We start from the raw sequence: 18,021 nt of genomic DNA on the forward strand, positions 1-18,021 counted from the left end.
GAATATACAAATCATAGAGAATGTATGCTGGGGGCCTGTACATAAGAAATAGGGGCAGGAGTAGGCCATACGCCCCCTTTTGCCTGCTCCGCAATTCAATAAGATCATGGCTGATCTTTTACCTCATTTCCACTTTCTCACCCATACCCTTTGATTCCCTTAGAGTCCAAAAACCTATCGATCTCAGTATAGAATATACTCAACAACTGAGCATCCACAACCCTCTGGGATAGAGCATTCCAAAGGTGTCTCTCGCCTTTTAAATGTTACAGTGGCCAAGCCACATGTAGATTTTTTTTGCAAAGCACTGGTTACTGGCAAGTCAGTTGTAACAGGCACAATATGAGATTTATTTTGCATAAACTGCCAGTCTCAATAAATGCCTTTTGTTTATGCTTGTATTGAAGTGTGACAAAGAAATTAGAGTGTGTCACTTGAGTCTGTCAGAACACAGAATAATCTCAGTTTCAGGATGGTGTTGAAGCAGCAATGTTATAGAGAAGGTAAATCCAGAACACTCTCAGGTTAGGAAAAGATGTGGAGATGCCACAAACAGCAATGTGAAAAGACAGACTTGCATTTATAGAATGCCTTTCATGACCTCAGGGCATCCCAAAGCACTTTACAGCCAATTAAATACTTTTGAAGTGTAGTCGCTGTTGTAATGTAGGAAACATGGCAGCCAATTTGTGCACAGCAAGGTCCCACAAACAGCAATGTGAAAACGATCACATAATCTGTTTTAATGACATTGGTTGAGGGATGAATATTGGCCAGGACACCGAGGAGAACTTTCCTGCTCTTCCACAAATAGTGCCGTGGGACATTTTACATCCACGGAGGGGGCAGACAGGGCCTCGGTTTAACGTCTCATCTGAAAGATGGCACCTGCGACAGTGCAGCACTCCCTCTGTACTGCACTGGAGTGTCGGCCTAAATTTTTATCTTGAGTGGCGCTCGAACCCACGAGCTTCTGACTCAGAGGTAGAAACAGTGATAAGAGGACAGGGAGACACAGGTGAACGGCAAACTTTGGACTCATGTCAGCAGGTTCTTCACACAGTAACCAACACATGGAATGGAATTCCAGGTAGGATAGTGGATGCAAAAGCCTGGGAATCGTTTAAGTAACATCTGGATGCTATAATTGGTGGGGGGGGGGGGGGGGGGGGCAGGAGAACTCTCTTTTTCTGGATGGATGACCTTAACTGGGCTGAATGGCCGTCCTCATCTGTATCATCTTATGATCTTGAGGTAATGGATACAGTTGGTTGGGATTTATTGCAAAGATAGATTGTGGCTGCTAGGGGAGGGGATTGCTTACCTCCTCATATAACCTGCATTAATCAGTCTATAGTTGGCTCCACCCAAATTAATACTTCTATTAAATGACCCGAAGTTGAAACCCATCAAACCATTTTTCTTCCGACACCTGTTGTATTGAGATGTTAACAGGAGTAAACAGCTGAATTCAGCTATTTTGAGAGAAGCGAAACAGCCTCAGTTTGCATATTTCTTCAGTTCAATCTAAGTTGACCTCACTCGATTGAAGTCAGACCAAATGTGAACCATGGAAACCTCTGTGCCAAAGTCAATAGTGCAAGGGGAAAGCTGGACTCAGCTCTAATTTCATCATCAACTTTGGATTTCTTGACAAAACTGAAAATATGCCCTTTTCACAAGCAATGTGGCTGATTGAAGCCTAGTTTTGATTTAGCCCAATAAGATTGGTTCAGCTGGATCTGACTCTCAGCTCAGCATTGTACCATACTCAACACTGTACTCCACGTAACCCTTTCTTTGAACTTAATAGTTGGACTTAGATTTTTCTGCCTTCTAGCTCGAGATTTTTCTCACTTCCATATTTTAGACTATGCTCATAGGTGAGTCCTAGCTCCATCTGACTTAAGAATATTTTCAATGGCCCTGTTCTCTAGTTAAGTTTTGATAGTGTGTTCCGAATCACGAACAAAGAATCTGCTCTGAAATTGTTGTAGCTCCTACATTTATCCTATGTCTTCATAAAATTTTCCAAGTTGTCAAAAGATAGCAGAGGCACTAACATACCTCATTTAAATGCCAAAACAAATTCATTGGAACAGTAAGTAAACAAGCGAACAACATCAGTAATACATGTTTACAGTAGTTGTTATACTAACTCCTTATGTAAAAAAAGTGACTCAACAACTATATTAAGGTGAATTTCTAAATAACTTTATACATACACAGTTGTTTATATATATGTAAGTCTCACCAACTATGAGAGAGCCTGGTTAACTAATTCTTATCAGAGGTTCTCTTAGAGACTCCAATTCAAACTCAAAGATTGCTGAATAGTTCAAAGCTAATAACTACCCCCGAAAGAATTACTGGGGCTTCCGGGAATCAGAATCACCGTCTCCTAAATTCAAAACGAGTTGCCAATTAGACGTATATCTGAACCAGTCACGCGGTGTGTTTGTAAGTCTGGATTGTAACTCGTTCAAGCAAATTCCCTTCACTTCTTCTCTTCCATGTCTAGCAGCACGAGGCAACCCATTTCTTCCATTGCTTTTACATCCAGCAGATCGTGCTCAATTGTTTTCGTAATAAAAGTTCTTTTTTTAAGCCTGACTCACAACTCCTTATCAGGAGAACCGGCAAGATATGATGGGGGTGTGGAAGGCCACTCTACTCCAATTGGACATGAGTACCCCGCTGGATGTCAACCCAGTATTCAGAGGCCAGAGCTCAGGCTTCTGGTCGGCAAGGCATCAGACAAATTAGGGCAGCAATAACCTTAAAAATTGTCACAAGATTTGTACTGATTTAGGCTGGGACAAGGTTTCTGTGAATGTAGCTTTTTTTTTAAAAACTCCTTTTAACCGCTGAATTAAGGGAACCACTACCAGGATAAAATTGGTTAAGAAATAATAAGCATTAACAATAAATCATCATAAAACAGATGGTTATAAACGTTCCTACTAGTTACGTACAGTTCAAAACCACACTAGATTCAACTTGTGCGCCTCCATCTTTGCCATTATATGTTTGGCTACAAACAGTGACTGCGTTTCAAAAAAAAAAAAAATTCATATTGAAAGTATCCTTTCGTCCATTTAGGAGCTGTGAAGAATCATTCAAAAAAAAAATCTTACCTATTCATAGTCTTAATCTGCTCTTCTCCCCAGTCTGCCAAGGAACCACTTCACTGATATCAGCAACAGACGACTGGAATCATGGTTGCTAAGAGAAAGGATCCCAATTAATTTGATGGGGGTGGGGGGAAACTTACAACTGCTCATAGAAGATGTGACTTTATATACACAAATTCATAATTAATTTCTAAACTGCATTTCTATTCTTGCAATCACATTCTATTCAAATTGGGCAGTGTACACATTATGTTACTGAGGATTACTCTATAATTCTAAAAGTTACAAAAGATGATATAGATTCACGTACTGGCATCTCTCAGTCACACCTTCCCCTCGGGTTCAAGCTTTACAACTGCTGGTTAGAGGCAGACATTTTGTAGAGAACCTTCCTTGAGGTAAAGTTCTCTTCCTATGACATCAAGAATGAGAACAATCGAACGGGTGCATTACTTCTCATTGATGCAGTCAACAGAGCAGAACTTTACACAGGGGAAAGTTCTGCTCAGTAGACTTCACTTGCCTTTTAGAGGAACTCATTAATAGACCCTGCTGCAACATTATTGTGGTGTTATGGAATTGAAAGCCCGTAGCCTAACAAAACCGTGCAATGCTGTAAAGCAGTGCGCCTGAGGGCCTAGTGAGCTCCCATTATCATAAAACCATACTGAAAGTATGATACTATGAAAGAGAAATTGTGTTTGTCAAATCTATTAGAGGATGCAACTAGCAGGGTAGATAAAGGGGAATCAGTGGATGTAGTATATTTGGATTTTCAAAAGGCATTCGATAAGGTGCCACATAAAAGGTTGTTACACAAGATAAGGGCTCATGGGGTTGGGGGTAACAGATTAAGCATGGATAGAAGATTGGTTAACAGACAAAAAACAGAGAGTAGGGATAAATGGGTCATTTTCAGGTTGGCAGGCTGTAACGAGTGGGGTGCCACAAGGATCAGTGCTTGGGCCTCAGCTATTTACAATCTATATTGATGACTTAGACGAAGGAACCAAGTGTAATGTATCCAAGTTTGCTGACGATAGAAAGCTAGGTGGGAAACAAAGTTTTTTTTATTCGTTAATGGGATGTGGGCATCGCTGGCGAGGCCAGCATTTAATGCCCATCCCTAACTGCCCTTGAGAAGGTGGTGGTGAGCCGCCTTCTTGAACCGCTGCAGTCCGTGTGGTGAAGGTTCTCCCACAGTGCTGTTAGGAAGGGAGTTCCAGAATTTTGACCCAGCGATGGTGAAGGAACAGTGATATATTTCCAAGTCGGGATGGTGTGTGACTTGGAGGGGAACATGCAGGTGGTGTTGTTCCCATGTGCATGCTGCCCTTGTCCTTCGAGGTGGTAGAGGTCGCGGGTTTGGGAGGTGCTGTCGAAGGAGCCTTGGCGAGTTGCTGCAGTGCATCCTGTGGATGGTACACACTGCAGCCACTGTGCACTGGTGGTGAAGGGAGTGAATGTTTAGGGTGGTGGATGGGGTGCCAATCAAGTGGGCTGCTTTGTCCTGGATGGTGTCGAGCTTCTTGAGTGTTGTTGGAGCTGCACTCATCCAGGCAAGCGGAGAATATTCCAACACACAATTATGACTTGTGCCTTGTAGATGGTGGGTGAAGAGTCAGGAGGTGAGTCACTCGCCGCAGAATACCCAGTCTCTGACCTGCTCTTGTAGCCATAGTATTTACGAGGCTGGTCCAGTTAAGTTTCTGGTCAATGGTTACCCCCAGGATGTTGATGGTGGGGGATTCGGCGATGGTAATGCCGTTGAATGTCAAGGGGACGTGGTTAGACTCTCTTGTTGGAGATGGTCATTGCCTGGCACTTGTCTGACGCTAATCTTACTTGCTACTTATCAGTCCAAGCCTGGATGTTGTCCAGGTCATGCTGCATGCGGGCTCGGACTGCTTCATTATCTGAGGGGTTGCGAATGGAACTGAACTCTCTGCAATCATCAGCGCACATCCCCTTTTCTGACCTTACGATGGAGGGAAGGTCATTGATGAAGCAGCTGAAGATGGTTGGGCCTAAGACACTGCCCTGAGGAACTCCTGCAGCAATGTCCTCGGGCTTAGATGATAGGCCTCCAACAACCACTACCATCTTCCTTTGTGCTAGGTGTGACTCCAGCCACTGGACAGTTTTCCCCCTGATTCCCATTGACTTCAATTTTACTAGGGCTCCTTGGTCCACACTCGGTCAAATGCTGCCTTGATGACAAGGGCAGTCACTCTCACCTCACCTCCGGAATTCAGCTCTTTTGTCCATGTTTGGACCAAGGCTGTAATGAGGTCTGGAGCAGAGTGGTCCTGGCGGAACCCGAACTGAGCATCAGTGAGCAAGTTGTGAGGAGGATACAAAAAGTCTGCAAAGGGATATAGACAGGTTAAGTGAGTGGGCAAGAAGGTGGCAGATGGAGTATAATGTGGGGGAAATGTGAGGTTATTCACTTTGGCAGGAAGAATGCTGGTTGTCTGTTTCCCCTGGCTGGAGTGTCCGGAGTTGGGGGGCATAGTCTGAGGATAAAGGTATGGCCATTTAGGACTGAGATGAGGGGAAATTTCTTCACTCTGTTGTGAAGCTTTGGAATTCTCTACCCAGAGGGCTTTGGATGCTCAGTCGTCAAGTACATTCAAGGCTGAGTTCGATAGATTTTTGGACACTATGGGAATCACGGGATACGGGGATCAAGCGGGAAAGTGGAGTTGAGGTTGAAGGTCAGTCATGATTTTACTGAATGGTGGAGCAGGCTCGAGGGGACGAATGGCCTACTCCTACTCCTATTTCTTATGTTTCATACAGCACAGGAGGCCGCCATTCGGCCTGTCGTACCTGTGCCTGCTCTCTGAAAGCGCTACCAATTAGCCTCATTCCCCTGCTCTTTCCCCATAGCCCTGCACATCTTTCCTTTTTAAAGTATATATCCAATTACCTTTTGAAAGTTACTACTGAATCTGCTTCCACCATCCGTTCAGGTCGAGCATTCCAGACCATAACAACTCGCTGCGTATAAAAAATTCTCCTCATCTTCCCCCTGGCTTTTATGCTAATTATTTTAAATCTGAGTCCTCTGGTTACCGACCTTCCTGCCAATGGAAACGGTTTCTCCAGTCCCCAAAGCCCTGGTCTGGTTGTAGGACTGTGTCAGTTAGTTCAATGTCCTCAAAATTACAGTTTCAATTAAAAAAAAAATTCAAAACTATTAGAAAGGTGGCATTATTTCCTGGTTACATGTACATTTAGCAGGATAGTCTTATGATACCAAATGAGCTCTACGGTTCTTTATGTTGCAATTTCCAGTCATTGTGGATGCAAGTTTAGCAAATAAACTGAAGGCTAAGAATCCATTTCAGTGTTTGGTTTGTTTTTGAGGCTAATGTCAAAATGTTCTGTGGAAAATGACTGCTGTATGTAAGTGCCCACAACTGACTCGCTAAAATGACCATATGATGCACCAATTGTTTCAGTCAAGAGAAAATCAATTCATTAATCAGTGTCAATTAAATAGCTCAGCCATGTGAAGGCTGTAAAGATTAATTGTCATATTTCCATACTGTGACCATGGAAGAAGGGCGAGTTCCAAGGTACCAAAAAGACTGTAGAAATACGCAAGATTCAGAATAATTTCATGGCTAAATTAGTATATTTAATGAAAAATTATCTTCATAGCAAAGAAATGCAAAAACTGTATTGCCATTTTCCTATGATTATTCCTGATAACCCACAACAGGCAGTGTGCTGCTTGGTGCCAACACATCATAAACCACAAGATTGAAACCAAAGCTACTTCCTTAGAACATATTCCAGAATGCTGGCTTGTATAACATACAAGAAATACAGCAATTTCCCTTGTTTCGCTTGCAGGGTTCTCATTACAAACACATAGCAACGGGCAGCAAATTTACACAATCCGAGTCAATGATTTGAAAAGCGGTGAGCAATTTGAAAAGCGGTGGTATTGTACCATCTCATTAGCGTAGCAGGGATACTTGGATTTTACGGACAGATACCTGGGAATATCATAGGTTCCTGTAACCTATAATATTGAAAGTCTTACGCCTATCACTTCGATAAGTTAGGTTCCAGAATCGGAGATCAATGTTCGTTCAGTCACCTGATCATAACTCGCTAAACAACCTCCACCAGATCAGCTTTTCTGCTGAAGGGTTTTCTCTGAGCTGATTGCTGAATGTCTGAAAGCTCGTGCTTCATATATTTTTGTTTTAAACCGGCCTAACTCTTGACTCATTGCGAGCAATATATATAATAATTAACACACACAGCTCCCTGTTGTCATCAAGTATGGTTCCACTGTATTTCGTGACATTAAAAAAAACATTACAAAATGTTCCCTTTACGCCTGCCTTTATCGGCCCCACAAATGCTGCTCTGCTTTTCTTTCATGACAGCTACAATTATTTATACTGCTAAATGTAACAGAATGCAGCCGTAAAATGCCAGTATTGGTGGTGACAATCTATTGGGAGATAAATTAGTGAAGCAACATTCATTTATTCTTTAGATATGTTTGCTGGATGGTAGACAATGACAGTAGCAGTATTGCAAGCAAAAACATGCCTGGAACTGATTTTCTCCCAATTGTATAGCAGTGAGGATGCTATACATTTGAAAATACATTAATGATTTCAGGGAACAGAACAGTTAGTAATGCATTGACCACAGTACTTACTGTGTTTTCAGACCACAAGCTGTGCAAAATGAGTGGCTTCAGAATGGATGCAAGACAGTTACAATGTACTACTCTTTATTCAAAGTTGTTTAATTCAAATTATCCGATAATTCGATCTTTTAACACTAAATTTGCTGTGTCATTTATGTTGCTCAATTTAAATTAACAGATAATTCAATTTTTTTTAGTGCAAAAAAAAGGCATTCTATTATTAGGACTAGATTATAAAAGACAGAATTGCTGATACAATCAAAAAGCTGAATCTCTTAAAACTCATTTTGTAGAAAATTCAGGACTCCAATATAAAGACTTTCATAGGCACCATTTCCCCCTAGTGGTTTTGCCTCTAAAATAGAAAATGTTCTTTAAATATTTTAAGAACCATTCTAGGTCCAATGTAGTACTAAGCCAAGTAGAACAGATTTGATTCAGGGTCTGTGCTGAATTAGCTGAACTTAGCCAGAGGAACAAATGCAACACTACAATTAGCCTCAAATGTCCCTTGGCAAGGAAAGGGGACCGGGGGTGGGGTGGGAGGGAAGAGTAAGAATTAACCAGTGTTCTTAATCCTGATTGCTGCCAAGAGACATTCATTCGAAAGTGCACCTGTGTGGACGTCAGGTGAGGGTAGGATTGGTTCAGCCCTCGTCAGTGGAAAAACCAGCCAACATTTGCTGTTTGGGTTCACAAAGGCAAGATATCAGAGGGCCCCTGATGTCTATGGAATTGGGGTCCTACAAGAGTCAGTTACTTCAGGACAGGGCGACAAATTCATAAAAAGGAATTGTTCAATTAAGATAAGACTTAACAAAAGAGAGAAATTGACTAACATGTTTTACTACTTAGCCTCTCTGACAACAAGTGATAATGTGATACATCTCACAACAATTGAAAATAATCCCATGAAAATTGCTAGCACATTTCTCTGTCATTACAGCCTTTACATAAAATATTTTCACTTGCGATACCGATTAGTGACTATAATTATAAAAGGAGAGATTTGAAATACGGGGCTGTTTCCACTGGAACATAGAAGGCAAAGAGGAGACTCAATAGAAGCTTTTCAAATTACAAAGGGTTTTGATAGAGTGAATAGGGAAAGCCTATTTCCTCTAGCTGGGGCGTCAGTGACGAGAAATCATCAATTTAAAATCATCAGAGTGAGAACAGAGGTTAGGAAAAATTTCAGGGAGTTTTTGGAAAGTGGAACCTTTTGGCACAGGGCATGGTTGAGGCAGAGACCATTGCACCTTTTCATGGACATTTGGATAAATATCTGAAGCAGAGGAAGATACAGGGCAATGGGGAGAGTGTGGGGCAGTGGAATTAACTTTGGATTGAGCCAGCACAGACAGGATGGGCTGAATGGCCTCCTTTTGTGCTGTAAAATTGTATGGTTCTATTTCCATTTGTGAATTATATGATTAGCCACTCTTGCAGGGGTGGTTGCTGCATGTATCACAGAAGCAGAGTTTGCTTAATTCTGGTAAACTACAATGAAACAAAACTCACCATTTCAACTTTTGTCAATGGCACAAGCATTCATGCTCTTATTGTACTTTATCACAAACGGAAGACGCAGTGTGTAAGAACAGCAGCATAAACTGTCACCAGTAAGAACCCCTAAAAATTGAAGAAAGCCTTCTTTAAATCATTCTGCAATAAAATCAACATGAAATAAGATTTTATTTAAAGTGATGCATATTAATATTGAATTTTAATTATAGCATCCTTTAAAGCACTTTAGAATCGAGGTTGGGCTTATATCGTAAAATTTTGTACTCGGGATGAGGGGTCTATTAAGTATAAATAAAAAAGAATCGCAAATACTGGGTAAAGACAGTAAATGTTGGAAGTACAGAGCAGATCCATCAACATCTGTAAAAGTGAAAAGACAGGCTAATGTTTCAGGTCTAGGTCCTTCATCAGAATTTTTTTTTAAACCCACATGCAGATGGACATGCTGGGGAACAGAATACAGCACCTAGCGTCAGTAACGAGGTATCTTCAATTACCTCAGCTCAAAGTGTGAAGGACATCTCCTACACCAGTACGAATTAGACTCTTCCTTTATCAACCTTTTCTGTGGCCAGAGTGAAAGTGCCAATTTTGTATGAGATTTCTACTTCAAACCTCCAGGCACAAGGAACTGATTTCAGGCAGTCCAAATAACTTTAATTGTGGCCTTTAAGGTTAGAGGAGAGTTTCACTATCACTCTGGACTGGATTCAAACCCATTGCACCATCCACTTCCCCTGGAGGTTTGGCTTTTACATTATTACAAATTTATGAATGTGATCACTTAATTCATCAAAATATGTCATGGCTAGAAGTGTATGATAAATATCTCTACAAATGAAGCTTGTTATACAAGATTAGGGTGATATTTGTTATATCACATAGCTGACACAATATATTATATTTTCAACACTTGGAAAGTCAAACTTCCAGAAATAGGATTTTTATTTCCACTGGTTTTCTTTCACCCAAGATGTTTTGTGGGTATTTACTGCTATGATGGTATGTAGTTTTTTTTGTTGCTTATGTTGGTTTCCCCTTTGGCACACAAAATGATTCCAGGCAATTGCCATTTGCACAGTGGCACTTCACTGTGTAGGGACTCCATGTTAGCTCAAATTTGTTTAAATTTCTTCGTTAAGTACCTGCTTTCCATTTTGAAAAAGCCAACTATAGTTCACCTCACCAGTGCGAGCAGAAACGTAATATTGATAGCAGAATTTGGGTAAATTTTCAGCAGAATACAATACTGCAGCTTTTTCAAAATTGATTCCAATTACCAAGTCCTACTGTGAGAGCATCAAATTAACAGCATCATGGCCACCTCCATATATCCTATATAGGGATGATTTTATCTGGGATTAAAATTATTTCTACCTTTACTAATGAAACATTCAACTCTCAAACTGTAAATAAATCAAGAACAAATGATCTTTCAAAGTACATGAACATAATTATTTAAATGCTTATCTAGATGGTGTTCTGGATTGCCAATTTCCACTCTTTGGAAATGAGGTCCATATTCTTGTTTTTTTCCCACCATATTGAAAATAAACCCAGTCCAATTGTTTGCATCTGTAATCTGTCTCTCTTTAGACTCATAAAAATCATACCCTTGGCCGGAGCTAGCAGCTGCGAGGAGTCCTTTTGAGTGAGTGGACTGTAAATTTTGGATCAATTTGTAAACAAGGTTTCTGTGTAATGTGCAACAAACTTAGGTAGCTAGTTAGTGCCAGATCAGAACTGGCAGATTGCAAAGAAACAAAAAACTGCTACCATACTGGTAATGGATTTTAAACATCCATCAACCACCTGCCAGGTCTAAGCTTGTCAAGGGCACGTCTAAGCCGTCCTAACACAGCAACTGATTATCAAGACATGTTCAGCCATTGTGCTGGGAAAAAGAAAGGCCTCAAGCCTTCACAGCCAACAACAGGCAAAATGACCTTTTTTAATGTCACGCCATTTTATGTCAAGACAAGTTTATTTCATGAAGAATCATTACTAGTTAACAGGCCTGCAGAAGAGACGCAAGTTAGCGAAATACTTTAATACTACAATTGGTCAGCACAGGGTGCTGTCATCGGAGATGGCTTTTTGCCCATTACGCTGTACACAATATTACCGATTTCAGCTGTTGTGGGGAGGTGCCAAGTAGAGTCCAGGGCCTTCCTCAGAGGGTAGTAGAATGGAAAGAAAAATAAGATGGAGAGAGAGTCATTTTGGGTTGCTGTTGCTGCAGACCTCCTATTTTCTGGCTAGTTTCAGAGCAGCACTGACAAAGATCTAGGAGAAGGTCATTCTTTCGGCTGGGGGTTGTGTATCACATGGGAAGATCTAAGAAGGGGGAAAGGGAGAATATACCTCAGAAATGTAGCCTAAAATTCATAAAACAAAAAAAAATCTATGGTACAGAAGATTACAACCTAAAATGCAAGTTCAACCAATAGAACTGCCTTGATACAAAATACATATTGTACAACCATCATTTATTACTTGTAATCAGCTTACAGTAACCAATTTGATGAGGGGAGATGAGGAGAAATTGTTTTTCTTAAAAACGCAGTGAGTTACGATGATCTGGAAGGCACTGCCTGAAAGGATGGTGGAAGATGATTCAGCAGCAACTTTCAAAAGGGAATTAGATATATACTTGAAAAGGAAAAATTTGCAGGGCTAAGGGGAAAGAGCAGGGGAGTGGACCTATTTGGATAGCTCTTTCAAAGAGCTGACACAGGCACGATGGGCTGAATGGCCTCCTTCTGTGCTGTATAATTCTATGATTTATTTCTGGCAATCACAACTGCTTGAAAAAACTGAAAAAAATTTAGAAAAGGATTTAAAAAAGAAAATCTGTAAAAAGCCTTTGTACCCTTAGAATACAGGATGAGTTCTGTACTGAGGCTAACAATGCCACACCAGTACACTTGTGCAAATCTGTCCCAGAATTTCCTGGTGTGTACTTAACACAGATATTATGCAGAAATATATGCGGGCTTCTACGTTGATCTTGTCGATGGGAATGTATGCCCAAATTTCCTGAGGATTACATTAGCATACCAGAATTTAAAAGTTGGCATAAAACATGTAGGAATCACCATAAACAACTGGGGTCCAAGGAAAGTGCAGAATGTACGCCATCTTCCTTAAGTCATTCTTTATCTGTCTGAAAGTTTCCCATTGTTTCTCCATTACCCTACTTACCTTTATCCCCCCAAAATGTATCTGGTCCAGTTCCCCACTTAGCTCACTGAAATGTTATTTTTTTTCCCCCAATCAAACACCCTTGATTGTTCCCTCTCCTTTTCAATTTTTATTTCAAACCAAATCATCTTTGTTTTCTAGATGTTCTCCATCCCTTACATTACCTACTTTTCTCACTTAATTTCCCAGAACAAGATCTAGCACGGTCTCCTTCCTTGTTGGACTACTGATCTAAAAAAAAGAGTCCTGGACACATTATAGAAACCCCTCCCCTTCTTTGCCAGTGACACCTTTTAACCCTGATGTGGAGATGCCGGTGGACTGGGGTTGACAATTGTAAACAATTTTACAACACCAAGTTATAGTCCAACAATTTTATTTGAAATTCACAAGCTTTCGGAGGCTTCCTCCTTCCTCAGGTGAATCACCTGAGGAAGGAGGAAGCCTCCGAAAGCTTGTGAATTTCAAATAAAATTGCTGGACTATAACTTGGTGTTGTAAAATTGTTTACAATTGTCAACCTTTTAACCCAGTCAATCTTTGACTAATTAAAGTCAATTATTATGGCCCTGTTATTTCTGCATGTTTCTTTAACTTATCTATATATTCTATTGCTGTTCCACTCTTTGGCAGTCTATAATAAAAGTTCTCTTCTTGTTCCTCACTCTAACCAAATAGATTCAGCTTGTTTTTAAACCATCTCCTAATGAGCCTTACATTCCAGTGCTGTAATGGAAATCCATCCCTCCTTTTTTTTCCCCCCCTACTCTATCCTTCCTGAATATTTTGTAACCAGGAGTGTTTAGCTCCCAGTTCTGCCTTAGCCCAAGTACATCTCAATTAAAAGGTATTGTATCATACTCCATGTTCTTGTGCTCTGTGGAGCTGCACCATGAGTTACTGCTGCTCAATTTTTAATGTGCGCATGCTGGCATTTCAGCTGCTTCCTGACGCATTGATGAAGTCAAACAACAGCATGCATCAGTCAAGTGAAGTTCCAATAAACTACAGAAGTTTTAAACTTCCCCATCTTTCACCAGCAGCAGCCTTTGCATTAATATTGCAAATTCAGGTCACGTAATATTTGATTGCAGTCAGGAGGCACTAGGTGGTAAGTAATGTGTTGAGAAGAAATGGAATTGCTTGAAATAACCAAATAAGATTACATAGCACAATTCCTGATATTTTATCACTTACAGTGTGAGTTGCTGTGTTGTTCACTGCACATATTCTTGAGAAAAAATTTAAATCATGGTATAATTCTTTTGATGCCTTGATTATAAACATGCAAGATGTGACTGCTCTGAAAGAACGTAAACAACGTGAGTTTCTTTTATAAAGCGTGCAGTTATTTTTAACAATTTAAAAAAAATCTTCAAAAATCAGTCTACCCATGCTGCTAGGTACAAAACAATTCTGTGAAACATACATTTTGGGCGAATAGGTTCACTTGTTTGGATTAATGAATCTGCACCTCTAAACTGTCACCAATGCCCAAGGGCAGAAATTGATGTGGTTAGACCACACTGCATTAGAAACAACTGGGAATTAGCAACTGTGTTTCAAATATCACAGCTGTCTTATTCAAAAAAAGCAAAGGTGTGTGCCTTATTCATCCTATTGTTTCATTTTACATCTTTGCTAGTGCCTGAACTCCAGAATATTGGAAAACCACAATTAAAAAAAATATTCTTTTCAAATATATTTATATTTTAAAGATACCTGAGCACAATAGAAAATAAATCTTTGCCTTTAGTGCTCACATCTTCCTTCAAAAATGCCCAAAATCTACCATTTCTGAAAAACACGCTGTCATTATTTCCCTTCAGTACAAGTGATAGAATGTTAAGTATAAGTTGAGCAGCGTGTCCGTTTTTCAGTTTAACTACATGTTTTCGTAGGCCTATATTCAGGGCTAGTTTGGGTACCCAGCTTTCATGAAACCGATGGCCAGCTTTTGGTTGGGAATTATGTAGAGGATCAATTCCGTTCCAGTGTCCCAGCACCAGGCATATCGTCTTGCAGCTCATTTACCCCCAAACAGGCTCTATTTACCTTTCACCCACCCCCTCAAGGAGAACAGTCATTAGTTGGTCATTAGACAACTGTCAAGCACATTAGAACCTTTGCTAGAGAGACAACTCTTCCCAACTGGCCTGGTAAGAAGCATTGCTCACTAATACATGTATAAATGGCAATGTTGCTATGCTCCTGACCATAGCATGGACACGCACCATTACCATCAAACTGTGATTTCACCAGTTGAGGTTTGGACTTTCCACAGCAATTGCTTGCTTCCAATCAAGGGAAGCAATACATTCCGGATTGATAAGCATGTGTTTATATACCAATCGCCAAGTAATGCTTCCAGCAGCTGTTGTTCCAAGCTTCAGAGATCCCCCAGCAGCTATATGACAGACATCTCCCTTCATTACAATGGAAGGACCTATGTAGAACAAGTACAACATTCTGGACATCCAGGTGCAATGCCTTGTACCAGGCTTACTTGTCGCCATCTGGTTGTTCAGGATCCTCATGTAAAAAGGGCTTTGGCAAAGAGAGGTATCAGCAATGAGGCTGATTTCCCCCTCCAGGGTGCTGAGCAACACAACGGTTTCCCCCTTTTGCCACAAATTGATCTCTCCGCTCAGTTCTGGATCTTGCACATAGGCCAATGGAAGCTATTCTGTTGCATACTTAGAAGCAAACCATGAGGAGCAAGATTACCATGATTGAGAATACACAACTGGTGAGATTGTTATAAATAGATTATGAGCATGATGACTGATTTGGGGTTGTCTCAGGAAAATGGATAAAATCATGGAATATAGTTCCCGAAACACGGATAAATTTCACTATTCTCAGCAGGGCTGGAAAATTCTACTCACTAATAACTAGGGATAAGTTACTTTCAGATCTGACAAGTTGAAAAACAAAGCAACTCTCCAGTTTGCAAGTAGTATGAATGTGTTTATCCCTCCAGCTCCAATCTTTTGGTTTCTTTCATCAGATCCCTACTCGTTGACTAACTCCTGGTAGTCTATTGCAGAATTGTTTTTCATACATACATACATACATATAAAAAAATACACAAACACACATTTTGATTAGAGTTCCAGTTGGAGATTTTAGTCAGTAAACTGTTATTTAGGTGCTCAGTGGGATCTCCTTCCACAGGATGCAATGAAAGGGAGAAGCTCTTTCAAAGAGCCGGCACAGGTATGACAAGCCGAAAGGCCTCATTCTGTGCTGTAAGATTCCATGATTCTTATGGGCTGGCAAATGGTTTTAGCTAGTTGGTTCCTATCTGAACCTTCGGGGTATTGATTGAAGCATGCACCTCAGTACTGGTCATCACCTGCTCCAAGCAAAATAACTATAGTAAATATCTAAGAGCAATGATTCTCAAACTCACATTGCCACACAGGATGAATTACAGATTGGACAGCATTGGTTCCTAGCTGGGGAAAAACAAAAACAACATTTCACTCTGATGAGGATGGAGTCTTTATATATTGTGTAGGAGAGGGTTACAATGTGGGTCAGTGTCACCCAACATCAATATGTACCAATGTAGAAAATGTCACTAGGAGTTTCCCCAGAATACTGCTCACGTCTCTTTCACGCAAAATGAGTTTTATATGTGCAAAGTCGCGCGCGCCCATATAACCTTAGCAAGACTAGTTATACTGATTTTAATAATGTACAGTCTCTGCATAATAAACAAATTCATAATTGAACATTACACACATCACATCCCAATAGATTATGAGCAAGTCGACCGATTTAGAGTTTTCACAGGAAAATACTCAAAATCATGGAATATAGTTCCCAAAACACTGATAAATATCCAGAAAACCGCATGCAATAAAAACAGAATATGACTTATTTAATCATCGTAAGCAACAGACTTTGTTATGAATTTGAAATTCTAAGCTGCACAACTTAGACTTTAGCTACAGGTTTAGCAAAATTTTAAGCTATTCTTATCTGGCTCCTAGCTATCATATTTAGGAAGTATAGGGCAGATAGCTGGTGGTGCTGCAATCGCCATGACCACCACAATATGACCCAATAGCTTTGTGATGAATGGAGGCAGAATTTCTATGGCTTTTAAAAAAGAATTTACTATTTTCCTCATGGACTCTCTAAATCATTAGTTAAATTGCTAAACCATTGTTCATTTCACTCCAAGAACAATGTTTTTTATGGCGTACTCTATAATCTGTAGTCAAGAGGGAGTTTTGAAAGAGCATAAATTTTTAAGATCTCCATTAGCCAACTGTACTGCCTTTGGTAAATAAACATTAGTTCCGTGACTACGATTTTACTTCCAGTGCAATAAAGTTTCTCTCCCTGCAACTGTTTCGTTTGTTTCTATTCTAATTCTGTTACTGTTTTTCTTCTTGTCTCACTTTCTTTACCACCCCCCGCCCCCCACAACATGGCTCTCACTGGGGTGTCTGTACCTTGGCCTGTCTCCAACTCTTCTTAAATCACAATTTCTTTCTCATTATTTCCGAGAGTCTCTTCTCGCCTCTGTTTCTTCTCTATTCCGTAAATCCATCAATCTCTCTGTATGGCTCTCACACAAGTACTTTTATCAATGCATTCATTTTTTAACCTCTTTCTTCTTTTTAAAACAAAAAGCCCAGGATTCATGCTGCAAGGTAGTAGCTAACATGTGCCTGATTGGGTGTGGGTACCCACACCCAGACAGGGAGAGGTCGTCTTGAAAAGCAAACACTCTGCAACGTTAAGTTTTCAAACTCAGACTCTAGGGGTTCCACAAAGGGGTCTCAGGGAATGCAAGCATCCATCGGACTTTAAGCCATTGGTCACCTGATTTCTGCCTTTGCTAACTTGCCAGCATATTATTTCTGCTGCTGTAAACTAATAAAAAAACAATTTTTTTTTTTGGTGATGCCAAGCACAGTTTTCCTTTAGTTATCTGTCGCAGTCTTTTAGAAGTTAGGATGGGAAGTCCCCAGGAGTATGTCACTACTTGCATCAGACACCCTACAGAGAAGTTTAAAATCCAAGCTGTAAGAGAATTCAAGCACATGATCCCTTTTTCATCAGCTTTCAAAAGATCACATGTCAATAATGGGCTCTTGGGTGAGGTACCAGAGGACAATAGGAGCCCATAAAATTATATGCCCAGCAAGGAGTCAATGTCTTTAGGATTGGAGAAGAGAAAAATTGGTGAGAAAAAAACCTCTATACTGCAGCTTCCTTGATGGCTCAAGTAGGTATACATGGTGTGTAACTGAGCCAAATGGTCCCAAGTTTATTCTTTTCCTGTGCTGAGTTAAACGATCTTGGCTGAACGGCAGAAGGAGTGCTACAACTGGCCTCGGCCACTCTAGGCTTGGGAGCTTAAAATCAGCTGGGTTTCCACTCCTGGTTGCTGTCCAGCAATCTCTGTACTCAATGTTCATGAAATGTACCCCAGCAAGGAGTCAGGTAGAGAGG

The 18,021-nt window shown here is 40.4% G+C and overlaps 1 protein-coding gene across 6 annotated transcripts in view; it reads right to left on the reverse strand.

The window, feature by feature from the left end:
- The window catches only part of zhx2a (zinc fingers and homeoboxes 2a), a 76,723-nt gene that overhangs the window by 17,333 nt on the left and 41,369 nt on the right, over positions 1-18,021 (reverse strand). For 3 of the 6 annotated variants that reach the window (XM_067981640.1, XM_067981621.1, XM_067981623.1), the window contains exons 2-4: positions 11,468-11,679; positions 9,337-9,447; positions 3,138-3,225 (exon numbers count right to left, since the gene is read on the reverse strand). The exons of 1 other annotated variant lie outside the window; for it this stretch is intronic. The gene's annotated coding sequence lies outside the window, so the exon portion shown is untranslated. The remainder of the gene's footprint in view (positions 1-3,137; positions 3,226-9,336; positions 9,448-11,467; positions 11,680-18,021) is intronic. 2 more of the 6 variants (XM_067981631.1, XM_067981633.1) reach the window with 2 other exon arrangements.

This window comes from Heptranchias perlo, chromosome 3 (assembly GCF_035084215.1).
Source record: "Heptranchias perlo isolate sHepPer1 chromosome 3, sHepPer1.hap1, whole genome shotgun sequence".
Classification (NCBI taxonomy): Eukaryota; Metazoa; Chordata; class Chondrichthyes; order Hexanchiformes; family Hexanchidae; genus Heptranchias; species Heptranchias perlo.